The 20,072-nt window shown below is 37.0% G+C and overlaps 1 protein-coding gene across 3 annotated transcripts in view; it reads left to right on the top strand.

The window, feature by feature from the left end:
- ZFPM2 (zinc finger protein, FOG family member 2) overlaps window positions 1–20,072 on the top strand; it is a 314,096-nt gene that overhangs the window by 156,821 nt on the left and 137,203 nt on the right. The gene's annotated exons all lie outside the window — the stretch shown is intronic.

Below are 20,072 nucleotides of genomic sequence, written 5' to 3'. Positions count from 1 at the left end.
TTTCAGTTTAGTGCACTGAAAATCATGTTATTCCTAGGTCTTCATTTCATTTTTGTTTGTGCTGATTTTAAGTCTGAGCTTCAATATTATTTATATATAGTTCAGATTAACTTTGTGACAATATCTGTAAAGGTGACTCTTTAATGAAAAAAAGAAACATATATGTGTAGCAGAAGTGTTTTAGACAATCCTAGAATATGTTTTGCCCTGTAGGATACTGCTAAAGAATTATTATTCTCAGCTGGATCACAATTTGATATTACAGATTTTGCATGAACTCATTAACATAAAGAACTGTGGAGCTATATCATTGACATCTGTTACATACATTTAGGGTAGATACAACTCAGATATAAAGTGAGAAGCTGAACTTCCCAGGGCTGAGGGTATTGTTCCCCCCCCACATTGGAGGACCTGAACAAAAGCGATGCTAGTGCTCATGGGTGGGGAGTCCTGAGCAGCTAAAATATATCAGGGGACTGTGAGCAAGGGTGATGTGGACAGGGTGGGGGAATGGGGCAACTGGAATTCTTTGCCTTCTCCCTGGAGAACCTATGACTATAAACCGGAGTTCTGTTTTTAAAAGCTTGCTGGATAGTATGCACATGACTTTTTGTAAATATGCCTATTGAAATTGTAAAGAGGCTCTGTATTTTTGCAGGTGCATAGTAGCCATTTAAAATCTTGATATTTCATAGACCTTTTAGTGTAATTTATTAGCAAAAGTGCTAATGAGTTATTACAGAAAGTAATGGAAACTTTGTCTAAGTTTGCAAGAGGTCAGCATTCCCAATCCAGGTCAGATTTCCCATTCAGTCACCTGAATAAGGGATGCATTTTCAAAAATGCTGGATGCTCAAAACCTCCTATTGTTAGAAAGGGAAATGGACAATTTGAAAACCTGTCTCAGTTTGCTCTTCTCCCTCTATTTTATTTCATTTCTATTTCATCATCTATTTTGTTTTTAGTCTATCAGTGCTTACATACTGTTTTTCGTAAAATGTTGTTTGCTACAACTAGCTGTAATTGAAATAATTTGCTAAGGTTCCACCACTACTACTCTCGTCAATCCTCATGCAATAGAAACCTTAGTCATTGTCCACATAACACATAAAGAAAAATGCTCACAATGTGTTGTCCCTATTGCTTTGTCCACTTCTACCACTCCTTCAGGTATATAAGACATAAAGGAAATGTTTGAGTGTGGGAGATGACGAAGACTGACCCATAACACAAAAGTTACCATTATCAGACACCATTGCCTCATGTGGGCAAAATGTATAAATACATTTTGAAATCAGAAAAATTTTGGTAAACAGAATTGTCCTTATCAATATTCTCTTGCTCCCTAAATATTTCTATCCTTTGAGATATTTAAAACTCAACTGAATATGATCCTAAGCAATTCAATCTGACTTTGAAGTTGGATCTAACTTTGAAGTTGGCCCTGATTTCAGCGGGAGTTTGGCTGCGATGATCTCCAGAGGTCTCTTCCAGCCTGAATTATTCTATGATTCTAAGTATTGTTTCTCTTTCCTAAATATCAGAGATGGTTCCTGTAATCATACATTTGTTACTTTAAAATGCTTTGTAAAGAAATGTAAACCTTTTGATAAAATTTTAATTTACTGTTTAAGTAACACAAACCCAGTGCCAGCTTCTACATATTTTTCTTTTATCTTTTTTTTCTTGAAATGATTCTGTTTTATTTATGATCTTTCTGTTTGCTTGACACATTTGATTACTTTTCTCACTAGCATACATGCTCTTTGTTGTTTATAAGGGGAGTTGAGTTTGTTTGCTTAAGTTATTTATATCTGGTTTTGAAAGCTCATTTGGGTAAAGTTTTACTTCCCTAGGATTCAATCATAGTTTCACATCAGCAACTTACAGCAGGTTTAGTACATTTCTGATTGAGAACTTCAAACATTGTGCTGTTATAAACATCAAATAATCTTTGGAAAAAAATCTTTAATTTTTGGTAAGAAAAAATTTGGTGAACCTCAGGTGAGTGAGTATCACAATTTTTGCATCTGGTCTCTTTATTATAAAATGTGTTTGTGGCTGACTACAAGTGTCTTACCTGTCTTTACTGAAGCTTGGCGGTAGCAGTATGACACTAACTCTGCCTCACAGGATTCACTTACCTAACTATAACAGTTAGGGCCTGCTTGCGAGCTTTTTGCTCAGCACTGAACAAAATCTGTACAAGTAGTATTCTGTTGAAACACTTCATATTTCAAGCAGTGCTATGGTGCTGAATACAGAGTCAATGCTGTTGGCTCAGGAGATTCAGCAAGCTAATTAATTCAGCATGATAATTAATTGAGTCACCATGCCAGATGTCAAATACTTTTTAGATCTTTCAAATTTCTATCTTGAAGTACATTAACAACATACATCTCAGAATAGGGGAAGGCTAGGTGCCTTGAACAACTGATTTAAGTGCTTTTTGCAATTGTGATAGGATTAGCTGTTGTTGACTGCATCAGGAGTACCTCGGCACTGTCAGGAGATTTGGTGGAGCAATGTCCATATCAGGACTTTAGGAGACTTAAACTCTAATGGTTGAATTAAAGACAGCTCAGTGACTAATAACGTTCTCAGTTTTTCTTATCCAGTAGTTGGCCAGTGCTCATGATTTCCAGAGTGATCAGAACCCTTTATGAAATAATTTGCCATATTGCATTACTACTACTGTTGATGAAAAGTCTCAATGCAGCCACCATAAAGCTGAAGAATGTTGCCTTTCAAGAACAAAGAGTGAGTCTCAGATCTTAAAAGTTGTTTAGGCATTTAACTCCTATTCTTAAATCACTATCCAAATATTTATATATCTATTTAGATATTGTTGTTATATTTGGATAGATAGGTCTAATATTTAGATACCTTTAATGTTCTGTTCCTCATAATTTTTGCCAAATGGACAAAATTCTTCTGCTCTCAGCTATTTGCATGGTGTTTGCATCTGCGTGCAGAATTGGACATACAGGTTAATGTCCTCCAGTTCCTTCCATTTCACTCATGCTGCAAGCATGGCAGTTAATAGTCACAAGAAAATGATATGCCAGTGTTTTAAAGTGGAACCATGATGGTACTCCGATGCCAGTGGTTAAAAGCAGGAATGTAAAGTTATTGGTCTCTCTTTCTGATTGAGTCAATAAACTTTCTGTCATGCCTATGTTTGACAAAAGTCTGTATTAATTCTCCAGGAGTTCAAGAGAAATACAGTGGAAGAGATTTCTTAGAAAGATGGAAAAGACATAATCTTTTCAAGCCTAGGAAGTGTACTAAAATAAGGGGCTGTTCTCTTGTTTTAGGGTAAAAAGATCAGCTACATATTTCCAGATTTTGTATAAGATTTAATTTTATCTTGTTGTTTTGACAAACAGGACACATTAAGAGCTTTGTACAATGCTGTCTTCTATCTACTATTGGTGACAACTTGGTTCCCCTTCTAAAGGGAAGGCAGCATGATTTAATCACTGGTTTTGCCAGGAGAGCTCCAACTGTGCACTTTGCTCTGAAAATGCAGTAGTTTCCAGGTGCCTACAAGTAGACAGGAATGTATTTCTGAGCATGAAACTGATGGGTAGTGAATCCTGTTTTTAACTGGAAAGTGGATTTGCATGAATGTCAAATATAATGTGAGCAGGAAGATGTTCACTTCCTGGAAGTGAAATGGAAGGCTGTTCCAGCCTGATCGTGGAAACCAATAAAAGAGTAGATGCTGCACAGAGGTACAGCACAACTAAGTACAACTATCTAAGTAGTTCCAAATTCAAGTCCCTGACAGGTTATTTAAAAAAAGGCTATTTGTTTGCTTTTTCCCCCCCGATACAAATATTTTCCCTCTTCAGATGCAGCTATACTATTGGGGGTTTTTTTTGTATTCTTTTACAGCTTTGAGGGAATGAGATCCCTCAAAGAAAAGAATATTTTGAACATTTCCCAATAGCAGTCAGTCCTTCTAGAGAAGTGGCAAAGCATGCACAGCCCGCGATGAACGTCAGACCGTGGCTCTTGCCATTACTTCATTAATCAAGTGGAGGCATTCTGAAAAATGTTCTCCTTTGGCTGCAGCCATCTGTTTTTTGGCGTTAATCTGTGCCCCATGGCAGGGCTTTGTGAAGCAAAACAATGCGCAGTTGGATCCGCCCCCGCCATTGTTGTAGCCTTGTCATAAGGAGGTGAGCGTGGTGCAGGCCTGTATCGGCCTGATAAGGAAAAGAGGATTCAAAATGGCTATGAAGGGAATCTGTGGGAGTGAAGTGTGCAGTGTTGGACCAGGCGAGCAATGGGATACAGCAGAGATCCTTTAATGGGATCTGGAAGGTTGAGCGCCAAAGCTGCACTGCTAGAAGATATCCCCTCAAAACAGTTTGACTGGGGAGTGCCGGGACTGTCCAAGGAGCCAAGGTTCAAAATGCAGTTAAGTTATTCACGCGCTAATCTGTGGCTGGTCACTTCAGGTCAAAAAAGTTGTATCTGTAGTACCCAGCAACTTTTAATCTTTACAGTTGCAGTATGAGAGTTTGCTAGCCACTTTGGTTGGAGGTAATACAGCTACTGCGACAGCCTGCATTTAGGCGCTCTGTGATTTGTTGTTTAAACAGTGATTTCTGTTATGAGTTTAAGGTAAACACTGGAATGTGTAAGGTATCTTCATATTTAGATGTTTACCTGCAAATGGGAAATTTGGCTCTTATTAACATAGTCATTTTTATATTCAATTACCAAAAATAATTTTTGAATATTGAGCCTTGATTCTAATTTTTTTTGTAACAGTTTTATGCCTTCGAGTACTTCAACTAACTACAGAAGATTTCTTTCTCATTTCTACTGTTGGTACTGTCAGGCTTTTCATGTTTAAAACTGTAGTTTGGAAACAGTGATTTCTGTCCCAAATACTAGGAGACTTTAATCTAACCGCATTTCTGGATAACGAGCTGTATTACTTGTATGGTAATATACTGATGCACCAAAAAAGTACCAGTGTTGACCATTTTACACAAGCTGATTCATTTAAAAGAGCTGAGACATGTTGGTGTGATGCAGAAATTCACATCCACAATGGCCTTTGAAAACAGTGTCTCCTCTTTTATAAAGTGCCACAAAGATATGCAGGTGAGGGGAGCGCAATGACAAAAAAACTTTGTAGAGACCTTTGTCCATAATTGTAGCTCAGACACTTTTTCAAGAAAGAAATAGTTATTTCTGTTCTTCTGTTTACATTTATACTGCAGGGTTAATTTAAAACATGTGACTGATATTATAACAACATATTAGCAGTGATCTGAATAAACACCAGGTTTTGAAAAAAGACAAAAGTGGTTATCTCAGGCTTGAGGAGATAATTGCTGGAATAGGATTAGGTGATAAAACAGCATGTTCCTTACCAAAAGGGTCATGTTGATCATGCAGATGTCTATAAATTCTGTTAGTACACTGCTATTGATACTGCAAAAATATACCATAATCTTAATTTTAAGATATTAAACATTTGAGGGACACATATAATTTTTTTTTAAATAAACATTCTCAGGGAGACAGGGTTGAGATTTCATTGTTCCTTTTAGTTTCTTTATTTCTGAATCAGTGATTTCCAAAATTTAATATTATGTCAATGGGATTTTTTTCCACAGGATTTATTTGGGTTTCCCCTGACCGAAGCCCTTTCTTAAGGGTTAATCTTAACCCTTAGTTAAGGTATATTTCTTATATATTTGTATACCCATGGTTCATTTTCCCACCTGTTTATCAAAACAGCAAATCTTTGATTTGTTAAAAACTACCACTGGTCACTTAAAAAGCTTGTTAAAAATAATTTGGTTCCTTGGTACTTGCCATAAGCATCTCCATTAAGCAGACTTTATCCTAATACTATTGTAATTTAATAATACATATTACCAGTCATTCTCATTCAACTAAATCAGATCCCTGGGAGAAACCTCCATAAACTACCCCATTTCCGCAAGCTTCGTATCAGTAGGGCAGTGCTTCTGGAAGTGGGGATGTGCACTGGGGTGCCCCCTGAGGAAGCTGCCACAAGCAATGCGAGGGGACAGCCCTGGGAAGAGCCTGCGGTAGGCTCGAATCCAGGCACCAAACAGTGGCAAGAAAATTCGGTCTGGGCATCCCAGGCAGCAGGAGCACAGAGAGGCACTGGTTGCAAGCCTAAGTATGAGGGTCTTCAGTTTTAGGCTGTGGGGAAAAGCAGAGAAGATAGGGTATACCTGAGCACCGTACACTCGCATGTTAAAGTTAGCATGAACCGTTGGCAATCAGCTGTGCAGTAGCAACATATTCTTGTGTTACTAGACTACAGCCATCTACTCTAATCACCTCTGCACCTTAAGCATTAAGATGCCACAATTTATTTTGGTATTGTAGATCTTGCTAATTTTATAACTCAACTTTTAGAATAGGATGTAGTCTTACTTAAAAACTTTGGGTGTGGTAAGTAATTGAATTAGTTCTTTTTAAGAACGTTCATGTAGCTCAGGACACTTAAATACCTGACAGGCACGAGTGCAACATGCATGTTTAAGCTGAAGATTTAAGCATTAAGATTGTTCTCTGAGGAAATTTTAAAAATGCATACTTTTAATAAAGATATTTCATCTTATTTACAAAACATATGTATTATTATAGACTAAGCAGATATAAAATGTCAGACGGAAATATTCAGCAGTTACTGAAATAGCTTCCTTCTCACCAAATGTTAAACAACTCCACCACCTTTTTTTAACTCTGAGATAAAATTCAGTTTCTAAAATGTTGACACGTTTTTTTCAGTAGTTACACATCCACAGAACAAGTGTGGGAAGTTCTAGCCCCATCATTTTAATGGAACGTAAAACTATGAAGGTGCATGCTATATGTTTGCTCTGTTAAACCATGAATTTAGTACTTAGGAGAGTCACTGAACTGAAAGACTTGGAAACTTATGTTCTCTCTTTGACCATTAGAAAGATAAAAATCTGAAAGTAGTGTGTTTCAGCCTCTTGGGTGCTCCTGGGTTTCTTTAGTGCAACTACATGTAAAGCTATGCCTGCCCAAGAGTTGTTAGCCTCAGTGTATATTGTTAGAGGAGAAAAGTGCGATAATGCTGTTGTGTATGGAAGTGTAGTACTGCTTGTGTTTTAATCAGTGTGTTATTTAGACCTCCTTACAAATGAGGCAGGATTATGAAAACATCAATGAATGTTCTCCATAATACTTGTGGAACTAGATTTGAAATTATTTTCTATTTTCATTTAAATGAAAAAATGTCTTCAACTGAAGGGATGAACATGCAGTTTCAGTGAAGATAGTAGCTTCTTGCTGCTCACTTCAGTAAAGAGGACGTAATGATGGAAATTCCAAGCATCAGTTCCCTTTGTTTCTGAATATTCTTAAGAGAAATATCTCTAAATTTTCAAGAATAATGAAAATGAAAAGTACTTCTAGTTACTGCAGTACCAGCCAACTTGACTATATTCTATGAGTCTGTTTTTGAATGTCTCGTAGTAAAAAAAACCCTCAATATTTATATTTAGTTAGTACAGTGTTTTCCCTGTGTGTGTGTATGTATTTATATACATGAATTGTAATATTTATATATATAAATTGTGTTTGCAAGTACATAAAATATAGCATATTCTAGACAGAAAAATATCATTAGGTCCTAAAAATCAGATTTTTATTTGAAATACTAACATTTTGCTGAACTTTCTTCTCAGTTCAGCATTAGATGTTTTGCTAATGATGTTGTAGCATCACACAGCCTGCAGCAAAATTTGTCCTTTTCCAGATGCAGCAGATCTACTTTGAACGTTAAAATTTGGGCATTGCACAGCTTTGCCTGAGACCTTAACTGCTAAGTGAGGTTGGTAAATATTCAGGGCTTCATTCATCAAGCCTGGAGAACAAGTTCATCAATCTAATCCTGTGGTGACTCCTCAGGTTCACAAGATGATTAGGTCTCTGCTGTGAAAAGCACAAGCGGCAATGTCATTTGTCGCCATTGCCTTCCCTAACACATTCCCAGGCTGCCTGCTGTAGTGGAAAGGCTGGAACAAGCAATAGGGAGACTTGCCCAACTAGTACTCTACCTGAGCATTTCTTTTATTTACAGGATGTTCCACATGTTCTGATATTTCATTCTTTGAAAATGATATGTATAACTTCATCAGTCTTGATATTGTTTCACATTTGTGTCCCATCTTAAATAACTTATTATTAATTAATAAACTTTTTCTGGTTTTCTGTTCATTAATGCATCTTATTATAAATTTCACAGACTAGAGAGAAGGAGAAAAAATTTCAAAGTATTTGCAAAATGTTTTGCAGATGATAGAAAATACTTAATATAGTTATATTAATACATTTTAGTATTTGCTGTTGAGCTCTTTTAACACACTTAGGAATAATCGAGCTTTACATAGACAAAATAATGTCCTTTCCTTCTGTGCTCTTAGGGACAGATAGCAGTCTGAATGCCACTGATGCATTTAGAATAAACTATATAGCATTTGAAATATCATCATAGTTTATGTAGATTATTGTCACTCTGAGAAAATGTCTTATAACTTAAAATATCCCCTGTCACAGATTAGTAGTTTATATCTTGTTTGTGGCATTTGATTTTTATGTATATCTGTAGAGGGTAGAAGAGAATGTTGTTGGAATAAAAGCTTCCTGTACTTTAATATTTATTATTATTTATGTACATATTTATAAATACATCCTTTCCCAAGGTTTTTTCTTTTTCTCCTAAACCTTTCTGTGTCACTTGACAGTCTCTGATCTGTAAGATGAGTGATCAAATTTTTTAAAAGACAAAACTGGAACTCCTGCCACGTTTGAGGACATTAAAGACAAGTTTAGAGGAACTGAGGGAGGTGTGCCTCAGAGCCGGGGAGGTGAGGAAGGAGTCTTTCCTCTCTCCCCCTCCTGCAAGCTGTTGTCCTCACTTTCAAAAGAAAACTGGGACAAATTAGCATAGAGGGAAGAGAGCAATAAAGCAGCAAACAATAGTAAGTAAGTCCCAAATATCCCAGTTTCTTCTTTTCTGCTTCTGTACGAGCAGGCCTGCTTCTGCTTTTGTTAATTTTTTTCTTCCACGGTGAACCTCATAGTATGTCTTTGTCTTTTATCTCTTTGCTTTTATGGTAATTCTTCCTCTTGGCTGTTGTTATATTTAATGGATTAAAAATTGGATCTTGTTATTTATATTTGTTCCAGATAGAGTTCTTGTCTTTTGGGGTTCACTCATTTTACCTTATTCCTGTTTCTTTCTCACTCCATTCCTTCAGTCTAACCACTTCCTCTATTCCATGCCAAAATACCATCTTCATCCTGCACACCTCGCCTGTGATTTCCATGGTAGAGGATTTTTTTTCTTCCTTGCCTCCATTTCACCTCCTAGAGCAGGAGTTGCTGTTTCATCCAGGCGGGAGCTGCAGCTCCGTCACCCGCAGGTGCCCACTGCTGCATCCCAGTGCTCACGGGAGCAGTGGTACCGCTGTTTTTCCTGCACCGCCTTGTGTTGGGGCAAGTGCTGACTCCTTGCATGGCTAACGCTGCCTTAGGGACACAACTGGCTGGACAACTCGTTGGGGAGAAAGCGGTTGCGTCTGGAATTCATGGAAGGATATGATGAGTTGCGTTAGGTGAAACTGTGATAGTAGGCTTAGAGATAAGCAAGGCAGATTTAGGTTAGGTATTAGAAAGATCTTGCTAATGGTAATGACTGTGAAACGCTGGAACAGATTGGTGGAGGAGGCTGTAGGAAATCTATCACTGGTAGATTTAAGAATGGGAAGAACTTGCTGGACAACGTGACGGGAATGATATAGTGGCATGGGGGGAAGCAGACAGACCAGGTGGCCCCCTCTCTTTTGGCACCGTGATTCTGTGAAATATCTGCACCCATCTTCAGCTCTTTGGCTGCCCAAAGAGGTCTGTGGCTAACTAAAACCTTTTAAGACTGGCGTTAAAAGACCAGAATAAGACACCAGTTTTGTAAAAATGGCAGATGGGGCCTTACAGCAAGCTAGACAGTTGGTCACACCAGTATAGGATACCAATTTCAAAATCTAATTGAAATATAACAAGGGCTTACTGGGAGATAAAAAAGTAAGCATCTATATTTCTTTGTCATTCCCCTTCCTAAATGCCTGCAATTCTTTTTTTCTTCTGAATATTCTCCCTTCCCCCACATTTTCTTGCCTACTGAAGTTAGAATTAACGTGCCCCAGAAAATCAGATTTTAAATCAAGATAGCTTTTTCAGTGCATTTTTTCAGCTTTACCTAGGACTTTGTTTCTAAGTATTTTGAACCTCTTTTTTTAAGAAATACTGTCTGATTTATGAGGATCATTGTCCTGGGTTTCTGTGTCAGAGATTCGAGAAGTGAGAGCAATAGTATTGCATTTTCAGGATGCCAAATGTGTGCACTTTGATCTGGTGGTACAGCGTGCCTCAGGGAGTAAGTTGAATCTTGATTTCTTTAGTCAGTCATCCACTATCAGGTACCAGTGCCCTGATTAGGCAGGCTGAAAAACAGGGAACAAACACATCATGGGTTGGATGTGGAAACATTTGTGAGGAGGCTGTTGGCATCACCGGCATCCTCCGTGCTCATTTTATGGTTTTTTATGGTCATATTTTTGTGCTAGTAAATCCCTTTAATGCATACTGTAACAATAACAGGTGCCTCCATGCAGTAAATGACTACACACGCATTGATAAGTTTTGGAAATGTTTTCCCCCTCCAAGTTTAACACTTTGTTGCAGAATAGAAAGTGAAAAAAATATCCATATATTGAGAGTTGACCTCTAACAAATGTGAAACCACTTGGTGTGGTTGTGTCTCCTTAACATTCCTCACATTCTCTGACCCAAACCCACTGTTAGCACTTGTTGCAGTGTTAAAGCAGATTTGTAGTAGCACCTACTAACACTCACTCTATCTAGTGACATACATGGGACTAAATGGCCTTTCTGAACTTTAATAAGCGTTTCCTTGTCAGTCATGCCAAAGATACTTGACTGGAGTCTAAAGACTATCTAATTCTTTGCTCGCTATAGCTACTATAATTATGAATTCTCCTGAAATCTTCCTTTCAGAAATACAGACATTATATTCTCAGTCTTTTCTATGTTTTTCATTGACTATTTAGCCATAAAGAATGAAATTGTCTCTGGCTGTTGCATTGGACAGGAACACTTGTAAAGTGCTTTGGGATAGTTGCAAGGTGTGGGGATGTACACAGGTTCAGGATCTGGCCTTCGCTACCACAGCCCATGGTGTCGAGGTGTTCAGCCTCACGAGATGCGCAGCAGCAAGCTGTGTGGATATGATCACATCAAAATTTCGGGGAGTTAACAAGGATCGTTGCAGTTATTTTTTCAAGACAACAAAGAAAGTACACAAATCTCTCCCAAAGGAAGCATGTGTTAGAGATCACAGTTTACATGTATTCTTGACTTTTACTAGGTTTTTGTCTATTTCTGTATGCAGTCTCTGAAGAAATAAAAAGCAATGAAAGGAAATCTTCAGTGATCACAAATTTTAAATGGTCACTAATATGCACTTAGGACTTTATTTTGCCTAGTCCTGAACACCAGCAAGAGGTGCTGAGCACCCCAGGCTTTCATTCAAAGCGGTAGGACTGAGGTATGCTTAGCATTTCATGACACTGAACCCTGTGAGTGTAGTTTATAAACCTGGGTATATAAGATAAATATTTGTTTTTGTATTTGACCTTGAAGATGAGACTTGTCTGATAGGGTTAAGGTCAATGAGTGTCTTATTTTTAGACAAGATACGAAGTACTTGGATGGCTCTGCTTTATTTTAGTGTGTTAACATCTGGCAGCGTTCTGTGTTCCATATGCTGCTGATTGTCCTGATACATTCATCTTCAGCGATTATCAAAAAGATTTCGGTGCTCTGGAGGTAATCACACATTTGAGAAGACAAATACATGAAGATAAGTGGAAAAGCTGCATGTGGGTTTTTGTGTATAAAAGCGATATTTGGGTAATCTTGGCAAGTACCCTATTAATTTAGAAAATAAATATTTTTAAAATTGATTTAATTAGCTAATGTCTTTAAGTGCTGTAAGGATGAAAAATAGCATATTAGAGTTCAGTATTGTTATCGCAATAGATGCAGAGAGCATTATTCCTTGGAAATCTGATCGTGCCCTTTTTTAGTTCTAAATGTTGCACACTCTTGCTTATTTCTACTAACGATGATTAGTGAAAAGAGTTTTCAGATTTGCACACTTTTGCTATGTCTTATTTTTCTTATAACATTTTTGGACAGTGGTATGCTGGGATAAAATATGCTATCTGGTCTAGCAAATTCTGAGATCTGAGAGACTAAATATATGTAGGAAGTACTAGGGTGGGGTTTTTTTTTTTTTTTCTAAATTAGGTTACTTTTGGGAAGACCTCATTATAAATAACTGCTGCAGTGAATTTAAGTAATTCTGGAACTCCGGTACTGGGCCTGCTTAACTGGTTTCCCTACAACGGCCTGTGACTCCTTTGGCTTAAGAATACAACTCTTTGCATATAAACAAAGATAGTAATACAAATGGGAACAAATTGTCTCAACTGTGAGCAAGGGGTTTATTTGGGGTTTGGGTATAGGGAAAGACATGGTGGGGGTAAAGCTCTGCCTGGGGTTATAGACTTAAGAGTACTGTGGAAATGATCAGGAAAATAAGAGAGAAAGAGAGGAGGGGTTTTTTTTATGGCAAGGAGGGGGTAGGAAAACCATAAACAATATGAAGCAGGAAAGCAGGAGAGAAAGGCCTAGTACTTAGAGCGTGTTGCTCTTTGACACTGCATTTTCTTTGGTTGATTTTTGATCTATGAAAGTTTAGTCATACTTTTATTATACCATGCTTTTTGTTTTTCCTAGATGGATAATATTTTTTTCCAGTGGCTATAAGTTATTATTTTGATTCTGTGCTGCTTACATGCTAATAGCTGCAAGAATGTCCCCAAATGGAGAAAGCCTTAAGTGTTTCACAGAGATCTTTCCACAGCAAAGCAGATATTTCCTTTTTTCTGGAAATCCCCAAAGTCTACCAAGATCAGAGTGAACGGTGAAGAAAAAAAAAAAAAAAAAAAAAAAAACCCTAGCGAGGTGTCTGTCAAACTCACACCTCTCTTGTTGCTCTTGCTCCAGCCAGCTCTTAGAGGCTCTAAGATAGCCCCACCATGTAAAGGGCTTCCTGCAGACAATAATTCAAATCAGAAAACAGCCATAGGGCTCAAAGCCTGGAGAGATGACGTTTTGCTTCCCAAAACTCTCATACAACACTTCCTTTCTTTCCCACTCTCTGGTAACAAGGAAGGGCACCGTGGCATCAGCTGTGGCCACGACTCTCCCGGTGAACCCTGGGACTGCAGTCTGTCCCTACAACACTACAGGGGACGTCTGGCCAAGATAGACATCAGGAAAGCAGCAGGAAGGCTGAGGTGGCAGTTTGCCACAAAACAGACTTGGAACATAGAGAACAAGCCAAAGTAGCAATGTTGCTACTCAATATTTCTCTCTTAATTGAATATCCATCATTTTAAAGAAAAAAAAAAAGCAGCAAATCTCTTAGGGCGCATAACATATCCATATCCACTGTTCAGATAAAACTTGTTTTATTTCATCATGCACAAATTTGTTTAGATCTCAGCAGTGACCACTCTTCCTGTTGCCAATATCTATTAATGATAATTACTTTGAATACTATACTCACTCAGTGATAGCATCACATCATGGTGAGGAAGATTGTGATTGTATCTAAACCTATTCTGTTTAACTCTGACACTCCTTCTGTTATAGCGGGCCCCTGATAAGATCATGCCTGTTAGGATCAGACATTAGTTGGAATCAATATTTGAAAATGTGCCTGTTTTTGCTTAATAGCAAAGTTAGTGTGAGGGTCAGAGTGAGATCATTTGTTGGATGAGATTGTACAGCTTCATCTTGTAATGGAAATGTGCTCTTTGCTTCAGCTGCTGTGAAAAGAAAAAACAAGGACTCTTTGAAAACTGTACTGCTTCTCTCACAATCACTGTGTAAGGAAGATACAATCATTATTATGATATTGAACATCTGTACTGCTGCAGCGTGTTGAGGTTCTAGTCAGGAACTGGTGCTCCTTTGTGCTAGACTCTCCCTGATCCTGATATTAAAAAGACAGCTGCTGGCCTCAGCTAGCTGAGGCTCTGGTTTTAGACCAGACGTGGATACAATGGCGACAAGCAAGTGTGGGAGGCAAAAGCTAAACTGAGATAATTAAGATTAGTATAATAAACAACAGTTACGTCACACTAAAGCAGGAGACGTGCGTTTTATAGAGATAGTGAATGAAAAATGCAGTGACTTTGCAGATGTTTTCAGGGGATTCTTCCTACGTGCATTAATCTAGTGGAAGAAAATATAAATAAATTGGAGGCATTTATTTAGACAGGAATTTTGAAGCTGAACAGCTGATAGAGAAAAATATAATCTAGATCAGTGATGGTGAATCTTTTTAGTGACTAGTGCCAAATTTATTTTAAAAAGCCCAGAAGCTCATGTGCTGCCAACACAAATCTCTCAGTGCCGAACTTAGCACCAGTGCCAGCAGTTTACCATTACTGGTGGAGATGAACAGTCAGAAAACACTAAGCACCATAGTGCTGTTTCACTGAATAACATGGTTACTGTTATTTGTAGGGCCTTTCAGTTTTTGGTTGAAGAGACCAGAACAGTGCCCTGGGAGTATTTCTGTGGGATGCAGGAGGGCTGCAGTGTCAGTTTCTCTTTCCTTGCAAACATTAATTTTTTTGCAATAATTTTGCAAAAATTGCAAAAAATGAAGTCCAGCAAAATAAATTGAGAAATAAAAAGTAAATAGAGGTAGAACTCATTGGTTTGATCATTTGACTACAGAATATGATGACACTAGTTCTTCAACTGAAGTTGGCCTTGAAGAGGCTCGTACATAGCTTTCCCAGTCCCAGGTTAAGTACCTTGACTGCTGGACTGTTTTGGAAAGGATGACTCCGCAAGATATTTTAATGATCTTTTACTCACTTCGGTGTAGATTACAAATTAATTTGTAAATTTACATTTTTTATGAAAGAATTCTCGTTTGAATGCCTGGCTCTTCATTTAGATGATTGTTAATTGCCCATTGAATGATGTGCTAAGACCTAGATTCTGTTTACTGATCATTTCAATTTCAGTGATACCACTCATCACCTCTTCTTTGTGGTCTGGCTTGGATTTCTGTTACTGTAATATGGTTCACAATTTGATTACAGCTCCTCAAATTTAACACACCAATTGCAAAAATTATGGAACTGTTTTCTGAAAGAGATTAAAGTATGCATGAAACACAGTAGCAATAATTTTTAGACAGAAAATTTCTGATTTGGAATAGAATAAATATACTGGCATGTGCCCCTATTAATTTTTATATATATACACATATATGTATAAACACTTGCCTATATATATACATATACATACACACATATGCATATGCATATACCTGTATGTGTGTATGTATATATATGTATATATATGCCATTACCAGTATCACATATGTGCCAACTGGTACTTATGAAGAGGTTTAACTGTAATTTATGCTTCTTCAAATGCAAAAGTAAGTGGAATGACAAATGAATAAAAAGCCTGATCATTGCAATAGTGTTAACAGTAAAAGTATGACTTAATTCACTAGTACCATATTGCCTCTCAATTCAATTAAATGACGTTGCTTACTTTTTAATATTACCATATATGAAAAGAAAAATATTTTAAATTGAAACTAAAAACCCCCACCAAAATGTGTCTTGTCAAAGTGGATTTATATAGATGAAATTCTTTCCCTTTAATATGTGGATAAGGATATTTGAACAGTATTTTGCCCATGAAAGTGAGGAATTTTCTTTGAACAATACATATTTTTAGGTATAGTTTGAATAATCAAGATGCAGATTTCATTTTGCTTTTTATTTCAGCTTTAACAAATAGCAGGAGGAGTAGAGGCTTTTCTAAATCATTCCTGTAAAAATGGGATAAAAATTATCTTTGAATGAAATATGTCAAGGTTTTAGATGTCAATGTCACTGCACAGGGTAGAATTTTTAAAAGACCCATTTATCTCAATTTCCCTAACTCATATAAAAGTATTTTAGTTATTTTGATCATCCCAAAAGTGTTCCTTTGTGATCCCGACAATAGAAATACCTGTAATTAAACCAACATTAGAGTACTTATATACAAATATAGGTGTTTTTCTGTATATGCATTTCCACAATGTGACTGTCATTAAACTGATGACACAACTTGTCCATTAATATCACTGAAAAACAATGTACTAGTAGAATTTTGAAGCTGAAATCTTTAAATGTTGATTTCTTAAAAATGTAGGCTTTCTGAATAACTCTCATACTCATTATTTCTTTCTTTGTCGTCTTAATTCTGAAATATGGAATAGTTTTAAATTTATCATATTTTGACAATTTTCATTTGTCCTTTTTTTATTTCAAAAGTATTTGTCCTGTATTTTTCACCAAAATATGCCATGTACATGCCAAGCCAAAACATTCCATGTGCTCAAGTGGGACAAAGCAGGAGGCTCTCTTTCCTGTTCTGAAACCACAAGGAGTCTAAATTTGGACACATCGTAGAGTAGAGCTAGTGCTCTACATTTTTCTGCCTTACTCTCAGGTATGTATAAAACAAGAATGTCATTCAGACAGTTGGACATGTCTGAAGAAATAAGATGTTTTTGCCTTGGCTATCCCTTCTTCCTCCCTAAATAAAGAATGGTGAAGAGCCATAATTTTACCTTTATAATAACAAGCTATTCCACTTTCCCTGCTCTTTATTGGCCAGCATTTTTGACTACATACATTATGTTTAAGACCTTTTGTTAAACTTGGGTGTCAGCAGTCAGAACTTCGCTTTAAACCTGGGTCTGAAACAATTCGATTGAAAAAATATAAGGGAAGATTAAGGAAAAGTTTACCTGGCTAAATAATGTAGACTAATATTTGTGAATATTTATTGGAATTCCATGAGTTTATTTGATTTGACTTTATTTATTTATTTAGTGCTCCCTGCCCCAAGGAGCTTTAGGTATCCAAGCTAGCTTATTAAATGTCATAAAACAGGTGATCATGCTGTTCTTATTGTAACGTCTGAATCAAAATCGCAGAAGTACGATAAGAGGAAGTCCTTTCCTGAAAGAATTTACAGGCCAAAGAAAGAACACAGGCAAAGAATGAGAGAAAAAGTATAATTTGATCACCATTTTTTAAGTGGGAGATCAAGCACACAAAGATTAATGGAGCTGCTTGACACCACTCTGGACATCTCAGATTTCCTACAGGTTAGACCAATGCCTGTGTTACAAGATTATCCCTCTGAATGATTAGCAGACACTCAAAGTGTTGTACATTAGTAACCTCTGAGATAAACAAATTTTTATAAACTCGTCATGTAAAAATTGTGAATAAAAAGTAGTCTTGCAGGAATCAGTCTGTTTGCAAACAATTCATCATAGAAAAAATGACTAAACTTTTAATGACTATTATATGCAGCTACTAATTGTAGAGAAAATGTAAACACAGAGCAATGCTCCTTTGAATACATTGAAAAATGAAAATGAAAAGCAGACAAAAATAAGTAGACTCTTGTAGAAGTCCAATAAGTTGCTACTCTGCAACACATTCCCATCATTTTGTAATTGATGGGTTAAAATTAGAACGTAAAGGTATTTTAAAAAAATCCAGATTGGCAAAGAGAGGAATCCCTTATTATGTAAAGGCATGATGAAACCAGTTGATAGCACACTGGTGAGCATAGTCTGGATTATGTCTTTGAAAAAGAGAAAATGCTTGATGATGGTCTAGCAGCACTATGCTTCCAATAGGCCAGTCAGTCAAATGCAAATACAGTCTATAATAAAAAGAGCTGGTTGACATAGTAATTGGGAAATGAATGTTATTTGTAGCTCCATATTTCTGTCTTTAGGAGTCTAAGAACTAGGAGGTTGGTATTGATAAGAGGGTTTGTGTATAAATCCTTTGTAATGAGGCTGTGCCTCTTCAGTCATTTGTATTAATTTTAACTTTAGATATGAACATCATTTTCTGAAAGGGATGACAACTAAAATAACTAATTTCACAAATGTCACACAAAAAAATCTCACATTTTAGGGAAAAAAATCCCTATTTTCTTATTTTGTGGCAGGGTGAGGTAGGGACTTTATACAGGAAGCAGCCTTCAGGTTATGGCGTGCACTACAGATTATAGCTGTATTTGTGCAGATGCTGGTAAGGATGAGTCCTGGTCTGGATGAAGGAAACTATAATGCAGGAGAACTGCTCTCTGTAATGTGTAGTTCAAGGGGTACAACTCCAATCACTGGTATTTTTCCCCCAAATTACATAATTTGTTCATTTTTTATTGGCATATTCGGGTGATTAATAAACATATTTGGCAGCTTCTGCTGGTCCATATTGTCATGGAGATCCTCATATTTGACATCTTCTTCACATTGTTAACTTCTGAATATTTCTGTCAGAGACCTTGATAATGCAGGACTGTAGGATCTTATGTAGGACATATTCCAGTACTGAACGGTGTAGAAGAGGTAAAACTCTGTCAGTGGTTTTGATTGCCTCCCTTTTGCTACTTGGTCCACAACATAACTCCCCTTTTCGTGCAGCTTCATTTCCATTTACATGGATGTCCCTAACTTTTATCTTTCCCCATCTCTTGATATTTGTCTCTTTTTTCCATTTCTAGCACTTTCCCCTTAGCTTTTCACTTCACCTTTCCAATCTTTCCCTTTTGGCACTTCTCTTCCTGTCATTAAATTTGTTTCTTCTTCATTCTACCCTCCTAATTTCTTTATTTTCTCCTTCCCATTGTCTCAACGGACATGCTTCCATCTCCTTTCTCTAATTTCCCTGTCCTTATTCTTACTGGCCTTCAAGATGGTCTTCATTGCTCAAGACCTTGCACTGCCCTAATTTCAAGTTCTGTCCCATACACATTCTTTAGAATACATTGAATAGAAATAGTTTTTGGTGCAGATTTTAAGCAAAAAGAGATGAATGGTGATTTTGTGGGAAATTCTCTGTTCACAATAGTACACTCATTGCTCTGGCTAGTTGTAGGGTTGATTTTAAAAGGGTCTGTATACTTTTATCACTATTACCCTGCTAGTTATATAGATGTAATCAACTCTTGTCTTTGGGCATTAGGTGCATACTACAGAGAGCAAGAGGGAATCTCTTAACTCTGCCCTGTCCAAGTTTAGCATTACACAATTAGTCAGGTGTATTATGGGATTACTGTGCCATCTTCTACTTAAGCATCAGACACAGGTACTACCAGAGGCAAGATAGGAGGCTTGATGGGCCAGTGAACTGATCTTACATGGTAAATCCTATGCTTCTGTGATATGTTGACAGACTCTTACCTTAAACAGTGCTAGCAGGTACTGCTGTAATAAAAACAAACTGGCTGATGCACTACTTCTGAGATTTTCCATAAACCCAGCATAAATGGTAATGAATAAATAATCTCCTCCTAAATTTCATACAGTAACTGAGCTTACCCCAGGCAGGATGTGCCACTGTAGATCAGTATTTGAAATAAGTGAGAATTCCATATTCCTGGCTGTGCAATGTGAGGAAAAGTTTGTCGCTCCCTATGCCATTTATTTCCCTATAAGGTGTTGAGGGCTTAGGTCTCTTGTCTTTACATATCTTTGCTCATGGTAAGTCTCTCACACTAGAAGCTAACAAAAATTTTTTGGAGGAAAAAAAAGATAACAGGGAAGACATGCAAAATATTAGTTAAATTAATAAAATAATCCCACTTCCCTGATCTTATGTGCAGAAAGAAAAGAAGAAATTGAATTGAAAATGCATTAGGTAATGCCTGATCTAGGAATTAATCTGCTTACTTACACACAGCAGAGATACAAATTCTCTTGAGATAGCTAACTTAGTTTCTGATGTGGTATAATCCATGTTTACACAAGCATACTTAAATTGCAC

This window comes from Dromaius novaehollandiae, chromosome 2 (assembly GCF_036370855.1).
Source record: "Dromaius novaehollandiae isolate bDroNov1 chromosome 2, bDroNov1.hap1, whole genome shotgun sequence".
NCBI classification, from domain to species: domain Eukaryota; kingdom Metazoa; phylum Chordata; class Aves; order Casuariiformes; family Dromaiidae; genus Dromaius; species Dromaius novaehollandiae.
The sequence above is the reverse complement of the archived record's forward strand: the minus strand, read 5'-3'. Positions and strand labels throughout refer to the sequence as shown.